General features: G+C 36.0%; 1 protein-coding gene across 1 annotated transcript in view; it reads left to right on the top strand.

The window, feature by feature from the left end:
• Arhgef38 (Rho guanine nucleotide exchange factor 38) overlaps nt 1-9,628 on the top strand; it is a 147,899-nt gene that overhangs the window by 72,829 nt on the left and 65,442 nt on the right. The gene's annotated exons all lie outside the window — the stretch shown is intronic.

Raw genomic sequence — 9,628 nt, forward strand, 5'->3', positions numbered from 1 at the left:
CACACACACACATATATATATATATATATATATATATATATATATATATATATATAATATATATTTTATAGACAGGGCCTTGCTAAGTAGCTGAGTTTAGCTTTGAACTTGAAATCCTCCTGCCTCAGCCTCCTGAGTTGCTGGGATTACAGGCATGTGCAAGTTTCTGGAAAAAAAATTGGTAGGTATGAAGAGTATGATTAGAAGGTGAAATTGAAGCCTAGACCAGAAAAATAGATTCTTACAAATTAGACAGGCCTGTGTCAACAGCATGGAGGCTAAGGTGGGTACAGTGGAAATAGAAAATAGGGGTTGCTTTAAAACAATGTGGAAGAAAGATTAAATAATGTTTAGCGGTTGGGTGCTTGTGTTGGAGTCAAAGACAATTCTAGAACATGCTGGTTTCCTATTGTTTTAAGTATTCAGCTCAGTTTAGCATTTATTCTGGATTTTTCCTTTTTTGAGAAGTATGATTACTAATAGTTATCATAATAAGTTTGATAAGCCTCTACATCATACTTCAATTTCTGATATAATTTATAATAACGTATGACAGCTAATGGAGTTTTCACCTCGTAAACTCTGAAACGGCCCATTTCTCCTTTCCCAGCTCTTCTGGTTTCAAGGAATCTCACATCTTCCTTTGAAGTGCTACAGCTGGGCAAAGGCTGACAAAATGATAACACCTGGACAGGAGCAATTAGAAGCAGTTAACTCACCCCTGTTCTGGTGGTGACGGGAAATGTACTTGATGCTGTAAAACCTGCCATCACTGGGTGCAGCAGCCGGTTGTGTCATGGCCCACATCATGACCCGTGAGAAACATGAGGCCACTAGCATGCTGGGTCAATGGGGTTAGTGAGATCTGTGGGGAATCACAGATTAGATGTTAATGAAATACGTGCATGTGAAGGAGAGCAGGCTTGCTACAGAGCATCTGAATGTTCTTGTTGTAGCAATTTATTTATTGTTATGATACATAACTACAACTCTTTTTTATTATTTGGTTATGCTTATCTTATTGTGCAAAAAACCCCTTCCAAAACAAAGGTTTAATGTATTCATATTTAATATAAATTAATTATTGATTTTATGTTTCCTCAGAAGTTGATGATAAACATACAAAATAACACATCTACCATAGGGTCCTTAATATTGTCACTGACCATAAGACATCCAAAAGACAGAGATCTGCTAATGAAGCAGCAACAGCTATGTCAAAAATTAGCATTATTTTCAGACTGCTCAAAGTAAGTGATTTAACTCAAGCAGCTGCTTAAGATGTGTTTACATGTCACTTCATGCAGCATGACTTTTTATTTTAGTCAAATGACAGTTGTTCTCAACAAATTTCATTCAATTTTATTTCCAAGTTTCCCTGAGCCTACAAGAAATGTAAAGCAAAGACTACTAAGGAGTTGAACATTCGCAGGAGAGTTTGCAAACATTTAAATGATGTTTACATCAGTTTGAGCAGATGAGGCCAATAGAAAATTAATTAATGCAATTTACAAAACCAAAGAGTATTTGGAAGTTTATTTTGTCAAAATTAATTGTCTGACCTTATTGTAAATGTTGCTGTCACTTTAACTTAAAAATTAAACATTGTGAATGCAAATGATAATATGAATACAAGTAATGGTGGAGCATAGCATCATAGTAAAATAATGTTTACTAAAACAGAAATCTATGGAGCAGAAGTGTCCTTATCACTGATTGTGATACATACATAATGAAGCTGTGATATTTTACTAATTAAAATGGAATCTAGTCAAAATTTACATATACTTTTATATTCACAGAATTAGGGTGAATGAAAATGTTTGGAGGATAAAGTTGATATTGAATTAAAATATAATCTGATGCACAGCAGAACATAGTTTCTTTGTTACCAGTTATTAATCAGGTTTTAGGATTGCTTGATTCTTTGAAGCACCACTTTACAAATCAACCAAAGTGTCCTATGATGATACTGGGCTATTTTTGTAAACAAAATCTTTGAGATTGTATTGTATTTTGTTCAAAATCAGTTGGAGGTCTTTCATTATGGAATATATAAACAGAATTATTAACTTAAGATTTCTTATAAGTTGTGATGATTGAAAACAAAATTGTAAACAGAAAGACTTTGAAATTTATCCCTACAAAAACAATGAATGAGGTAAAAATTAAATAAGAGCTCATGTTTATATAGAGAGATATATCCTTAGAATTTTAATATTTTCACTTATCAGAAATTTATCTGAGCTTATTAGATATCTCTGTGACTATAGAGAATATTTTTAATTTAAAATATTATGGTTTGCACATTTGAAAAGTAAAATAAATAATCCTAGAAGTGGATTATAATCCATAGAATATAATAAATATCAATAAGCATATTGGTATAAGTAAGCAGAGAAAACGAATGACTCCTAGAGTAGCTTTCAATTAATAAATATAGACAGAAAGATAAAAATAGAAAATCACCATGGTTATAATTTTTTGTAGACAAAGGCCACTAATCAAAGCTCTCTTGAGTGATTGAAAGAGGAGAAACATACTTTTCAAGTCTCAAAGTTGGGCCTCAGTAATTTTTAACCTTGAAGGGAAAGATGGTAATTTTACAGTGAGAAATTCAGCAGAGACCAGCTTACCCAAGTGATCCAGGTCAACACCAGGAAATAACATGGATGAACATCATGGACTTTGTGCACTGAGACAGATATGACATCATGACTATGGCATTTTGGCCCAAAAAGTATCCAGTAATATTCAATCATGAGAAAATATCAGACATCACTAAGGAATTCAAATGACACTTGATGAAGAAACTAATCAGATACTTAAGTATCAAAGTCATAAAAAAAACAGTCAAGGCAAGCCTGAGGAACTGTTATAGAATGCAAGAAATAAAGGAAAAGTAACAAATAAATGCAAGTGAGAATCTGAATAAGTCCTAAAATAATCAAAAAACATTCCTGCTGAAATTCAAACAAGATATTTAGTTTAGGTAATAGCAGTGCACCAAAGTTAAATTCCCTTTTCTGACAATGCATTATAGTTATATAAGATGTTGAAAATTGAAATTAGAAGTCAAAATACACTTTAAATTTCATATTCGTATATATGGATTTAAGTCCTATCATACAGAGGTATGGAAAGGACAATATGAATTTTGTACTGACCTACAGTTAGAGTTAGAGAATTAAAATTAATATGAAGAAATATGAATATTCATAAGAATGTAGTTTTGAAATTTTTTGTGAAAACATATATGTAAACATACAGGATCTGAAAGAGGGGAGAGTAAATTTGGGGTCCACTGAATATATATTTTGTAGTATGGGGATGGATTGGTAAACCTATATATGATATACTTTGACATGCATTCAAATTTAACACTAAAAATAAAAAAATGAATGTCAAAATAAAAAAAAAAGATGTTAACATTGTGAAAGATGGGTGAGGGATATTTGAAAACTGTACTATTTTTGCAACTTTTCTATACATCTAAAATTAATTCACAATGTTAAAATATTATGATTTATGGGAAAAATCAGTTGAATATATTCATAATTTCAAATTTACTTATCACAAATTACAATCTTAAAAATACAGCAAATAGTTGGTCATGGTTGGTGCATGGAGGCTGAGGGAGGAGGATCACAAGTTTGAGACCAGACTCAGCAACTTACAGAGGATCCAAGTAACTTAGCAAGACCCTTACTAAAAGTAAAAAGTAAAAAGTACTTGGGATGTAGCTCAGTGGTAAAGCACCCCTTCGTTCAATTTCCAGTTTAAAAAAAAAAACAATTACAGCAAAAATTTATGGGAAAAAAACCCAGTAAGGCCATTTCAGTAAGTATCAGTTGAAGTTTTATTTTAATATTATCACTCTTTCTTTCTGAAATGGCCCTGTGACTTGCTTTGACCTGTAAAATGAAGCAAAATAATGTTTTATGACAATATATGACATATGCTCAAGGTTCAAACTACCTTGCCATTCCAACTAGCACAACCAAGGCCTTGGAACTGGCAGTACCATCTTCCTCAGTCAAACAGCATTCCTCAGTTGGCCCACCGACTGACTACAAACATAAGGGTAAACCCATCAACACCACACAGAAACAAGCCATCCCAGCTGAACCTTGTCCAACTGTAAACCCATGGAATTGTGAGCAACAAAGAGCTAATCTTTAAGTTTTATGGTGACTTTTTTACTGCAGTAATAACCAATTACAGATTACAGGTTTAAAAGGGGAAGAGTAATTTATTTCAATTCAACTGATGAGGAAAAACTTGATTGGGAATGTGGCCTTTGAGTTGGATTTCTAAACAAGAATAGGTTAAAGGCAATAGAGTATGGAAAATTCCCTGAAGGACAGCATTAGTAGAACACACCTGAGGCACAATGCCAGGTGGAATCCATGATCTATGCATGGTAGTCCAGTTTAGAGCTCACTGGAAATTTCCATCATGAACTTTTTTACCAAAGTACTTACATCTCATAAGATAAACTAATTTTTGGTGAGATGTTTCCAAAATCATAGTATTGCAAAACATAAGCACAGGTGTTCCATTTCCTAATCCTTAGATGACACAAATAAGAGCTTGTGATTTGCAGCTCTAGTGCCAAAGGGGGAAATTTTCCTAATACCTAAATAAACCAGGAAGAAAACTTTACTCAATAATAACCTTGGGGTTTGGATGACGTTCAAGTTTAAATACAGAAATATATGCTTGCAGATCTGAGAGCTCCAAGGGAATTGTCTGGACTATGATGCCAAAACAGAAAGTGGATTTTTAAATGTTGGCTTAAACAGAGTGTCTAGATAGAAAATGGGTTTTAAATCTTTAGAGATGAGAGCTCTTGTTTCTGTTTTAAGTTGAACATCATTCTGTAGCAATTAATGAAAATAGAGAGGAAGGACAAAATGAAATGATACGACTGAATTTAAGAAATGTGGACTTTAATATCAGGTTGAATTGGGGCCTGGCTCATCCTATTGCTAGATGTGAGATCTAAGGCAAGTTATAAAACCTCACTAAATTTTAGTTTCCCATGTGGGAATTGAAGGAAATAATACCTACCCCATATAATTTTATGAAGATTAAATAAAATCAAGTATAAGGAATAATAGCCCAGTGTCTATTTTTAATAAATAATAAGTTATGTTACTAAAATGTTATTATCCTGAGAATACTAAATTTATGCATCTATTTACCAAGCTTGATTTTTAAATATAGGTACCAATGAATAAAATACAAATTTTTCCAGAAGGCCTGATTGTGTTTTTCAAACAAATTAGATTTGCTGGGTGTGTGGGGTTTCTAGATACTCCCAATATCTATGCATCTTGTTAATTCGTACATCTAACATGATTGCACATTTTCTTTAGGAAAGGAGATTTAGCTTATCAAATGTCCTTTCCACATTTTGGAGAGTGAACAGTAACTGCAATATGTAAACTCCAAAGATGGCCCTCAATGAATCATGTGTGGTAGCATTCATGATGTAGTATAGTCTAATTCCACATTGACCCTGACACACTAACTAATCCAATTTAATGGAAATGCCACTGTGCTAGCAACTGCTCCTACACCTCAGGAAAGCAGGACAATGTCTGTGCTTGTAATTTGGGGAACCTGCCATTTAACAAGGCTAGCTATCTTGTTGGAAATATAATATGAAGAGGCCACAAGGAAAGAAAGAAGACTGAGATTAGGTATTGTGAGAGAGTGGCCTTGCTATCCCAGCATCCCAGCTGAAGCCAAACTACCACTGCCTCTGCCAAGACACAAACTTGTGGAGGTGCCAATTTGGACGTCATAGTCCAGTTAATCCTTTGAAGGACTACAACCCCTGGCGGACATGAAGTGAAGCATAAGAACCTCACAGCTGAACCCAGTCAACCCATGAAATTGTGAAAGAAAATCAGATTGGTTGTTTCAAGCCACTAAGCTTTGGAATAGCTTGTTACATAGCAATAGAGAAACAAAACAGCAATTGCTGTCCTCTTGCATGTGCTTACGTGTTGTAACATATCAAAATATTTTTTAAAAACATTGTCATTAATACGTCTGATCCTACTTTCCTTGCTTACCTCATGTGCATTATGCTGAGAAGCAGTCTGCAAGAAGCTTTTGATTAGGGAATTGTAATTTCTCATATGCTTTTTCCTGAGGGTGAGTTTGTCATTGGAGAAAAGGACGATTTAGAGTTTTCCATTCTTTGAAGATGTGGTATGTGATGTGCTGCTGTTCTACAGCAATACTTTGTTCTCCTAAAGCCATATCTCTTGTAAAAAGTGGGAATCTGTGTTTTTTGCAGTGACTTTGTGAGAAGAGTATGTCATTGAAAATTCATGTTATAATGCCATGTGGGAAATGAACAACGTAGCTCACTGGAATGAGTATTCCAGTAGCGTACATGTGAGTGAATGAATGTGTGTGTGTGTGTGTGTGTGTGTGTGTGTGTGTGTGTGTGAATGTTTGACTGACTCAGGCAAACAGATCGATTTGCCCTAGCTGATTCTGGTCACCTGGGACAGGTTGGGAAGTCCCAGGACTGGATGTGAGGCCCTTTTGGAGAGTGTCATAGATGCAGGTCTAAAAAGGTCAGGGCTTTTTTTTCTCAAATGTTAGCAATATTGGGAAAGCTGCCATCTTTGGAGAAATGACAAGGGAAAAAGAAGTTGGGGGTTTCAAAGTCAAGATTACACAAATTCACACAGAAAAAGAAATATCAGTGGAAGTAGTTGCTAGGCTACAATGTGGGGGTTGTGCCTCCAGTCTCCTGAATGAGATCAACATGAGTCCCAGGGTGGCTAGGACTTATCACTTGTAATAAAAATAAAACAAAAGTTGCTCAGTTAAAAAAAATCCTACAACTCTATTCTCTGAGAGGAATGTTAGTTCTGGGATGTTATGCTGATTGAATCATTTGTGGAAGTCAGTGGCTTAGCTTGCAGGGAGGAGTACTAAAGAATTGCAATAGATTTTAATGGACCTGTGAGAAGTCACATATTGCATATAATGTACATGGATATAAATCCCAAAATGCTAGGACTCTGAGCATCCTATTAGTCTCCAAATACTTTTAAGTCTCTAAGAAGCTAAAAAGAGATATACGTGTGTAGGGAGCAAACCTTGATGTGCACAATGGCTCAGAAGGAACCTGGCCTTTGGAAGAAGACAGATTTGTGCTTTAATTATGACTGTGTCACCACTAGCTCTGGGCTTCTAACAAGTCTCTTGGATCAAAGAGGAGTACATTTACCTGGTTGGAATAGAAAACTGACCCAAAGGACTCAACCAAAAAGGTACTTAGTTTTCTCACATAGCAAGAAATCCATAACACCACAGTCCAGGACTGGCATAGTTGCTGTGGGGCTCCTTACATCTTTTTCCTTCAAAATCCTCAGTATATGGCTTTGAATTCATGGCATCAACATCCTACACCACTTCCCAGCACCACTTCCTGCAGGCAATGAGAAAAACCACCTTCGATTAAGCATTTTTTAATTTGGGGGAAATATCGCCCCTTCTCAATGACTTCTACCTATAATTAATTTCATTCACACATATTATTTCATTTCAAATGCCACCTTGTGAACATACTTGGCCACCTTTAGCTATAAGAGATTTGAGAAAAGCTAGGTCAGTATTTATAACTGGGTGCACATTCTGTGAGTTTGAAAGAAGAGTTTGGAAGAATGGAGAAGCAATTAGCAATGGATTCGCATTCATTTGTTCCATATTTTGAATGAAGTCATCAAGACCTCCATGCACAAGGACATAAGATGCAAGGCACACCCCATCCAGAAAGTATGCTCCACAGGGGGAAGAATTCTTATTTGTGGTTGACTGCTATGTCACCAGCATCCAAAACATTGTCCTCCATTAATACTTACTGGATAAATGAAATGCAGAGATAAGAATAAGTGTGGACTACACTGGCTGGCACACAGAGGGCACTCAGCAGATCATTGTAGGTGCTGCTATTACTGAATCTGTCTGTGATCTTTGCCAGTATCATTTTCAGAGGCTGCTACCCATTACATAGCCATTAGCTGTAGTAGATATAAGAAGACTCAAAAGAAGTATTTACTAAGGTGAGATAAATAGATAATCATGGATTGTTCTAAGAATGGGGACTTCTTCGGTGTTAATAACCTCAAATATGGAAAAGTTATTTTATCTTCTCCTAATCCAGACAGCAAAAACTAACTTGCTCAGAGAGCCAATGTTATCTAAATGAATTAGTTATAAAACTTCCCACCTAGAATTAAATTATCTGGGAAGTCAACAAAGTTCAGGAAGAAAGCATGAGCTATCATCAAAATAATCAGCTATATTATTTTTTTCTCCACATTTTTTTGTTGGAGCATTATAGTAGTACACACTGATGGGATTTGTTGTTATATTGTCATACATGCACACAATATAACAATATATTTTGGCCAATTTCCCTCCCCAATACTTTCCCTCTCCATCGCCACCTCCCACTTCCAGGATCCCTTTCTTCTATTGATTTCCCTTTGATTTCATGAGATCCACCCCCCACACACACACACACCTTTCTTTTTCCATCTCTTGTTTCCACAAAAGAGAGAAAACATGCGACCCTTGACCTTTGGACTTTGACTTATTTTGTTTACCATGATGGTCTCAAGTTCCATCCATTTCCCTGCAAATGATATAATTTTATTTTTCTTTATGGCTGAATACAACTTCATTGTATATATGCCACATTTTCTTTATGCATTTATGTATTGATGGATACCTAGCCTGGTTTCATAGTTTGTCTATTGTGATTGTGCTATTATAACATGGGTATGCATTAGCACTGGAAGAGAATAAGGAAGAGGACATGCCAATCCCAGTGCAATGTGAAACTCACTTGGGGTGCAATGGCCCTGCCCAGAAATCACTGTTTAAGATGTGCAAGCCAGATTTGTGGAGAAATGCCATTTTCTAAGGCCGCAAGAGCCTGTACAATCATGGCCTTTTCTTGTGCATGGTGAGTTTTAAGGTGACAGAGAAGCCACAAACAAAGTATAACACCGAAGCAACACATTGCCCCAAAAATGCCTACTCCCACCCATTCCTTAAAAAAGGAAAAGGCAGAGGATAGCCAACTGGTGAATTGACCCAAAGTCACTGGTTCGACACGGGTACTATTCAAAACGGCAATCTGAGTTAGTTGAGACTGGATCAAGTTTTCTGCTTCCATGGACCAGGTTCCGGATAGATACTCTCCGATGATGCGGGAGGCATTTCTGGAATCATTAAATCTGACAGAGGTTATACATAAATGTGCACGTTGATCAATACAACCCAAATGTACTAGATCAGACAATTCCTCAACTTGAGCTTGAAACAGATCTATCCTTTGATTAGCAGCCAAAATCCCAGATAAAATGTGTTGATTAACTCTACTTTGAGATTCAAGTATGGTGGATGTTTGTTGAATAACCTGATTAATAGTGGCAGCAGTTTGTACCTGGCTGGCCATGGCTACTCCAGCTGTAACTGCTGCAGCAGCAGATACCGCCACAGCTGTCACTATAGCTGCCGTAATTCCAAAATCTCTACAGGCTCTAATCAGTTCTACAATAGGAAAAGACTCTGGATCTGCAGTAAC

This window comes from Marmota marmota, unplaced genomic scaffold, assembly GCF_001458135.2.
Source record: "Marmota marmota marmota unplaced genomic scaffold, marMar, whole genome shotgun sequence".
In the NCBI taxonomy this organism is placed as follows: Eukaryota; Metazoa; Chordata; class Mammalia; order Rodentia; family Sciuridae; genus Marmota; species Marmota marmota.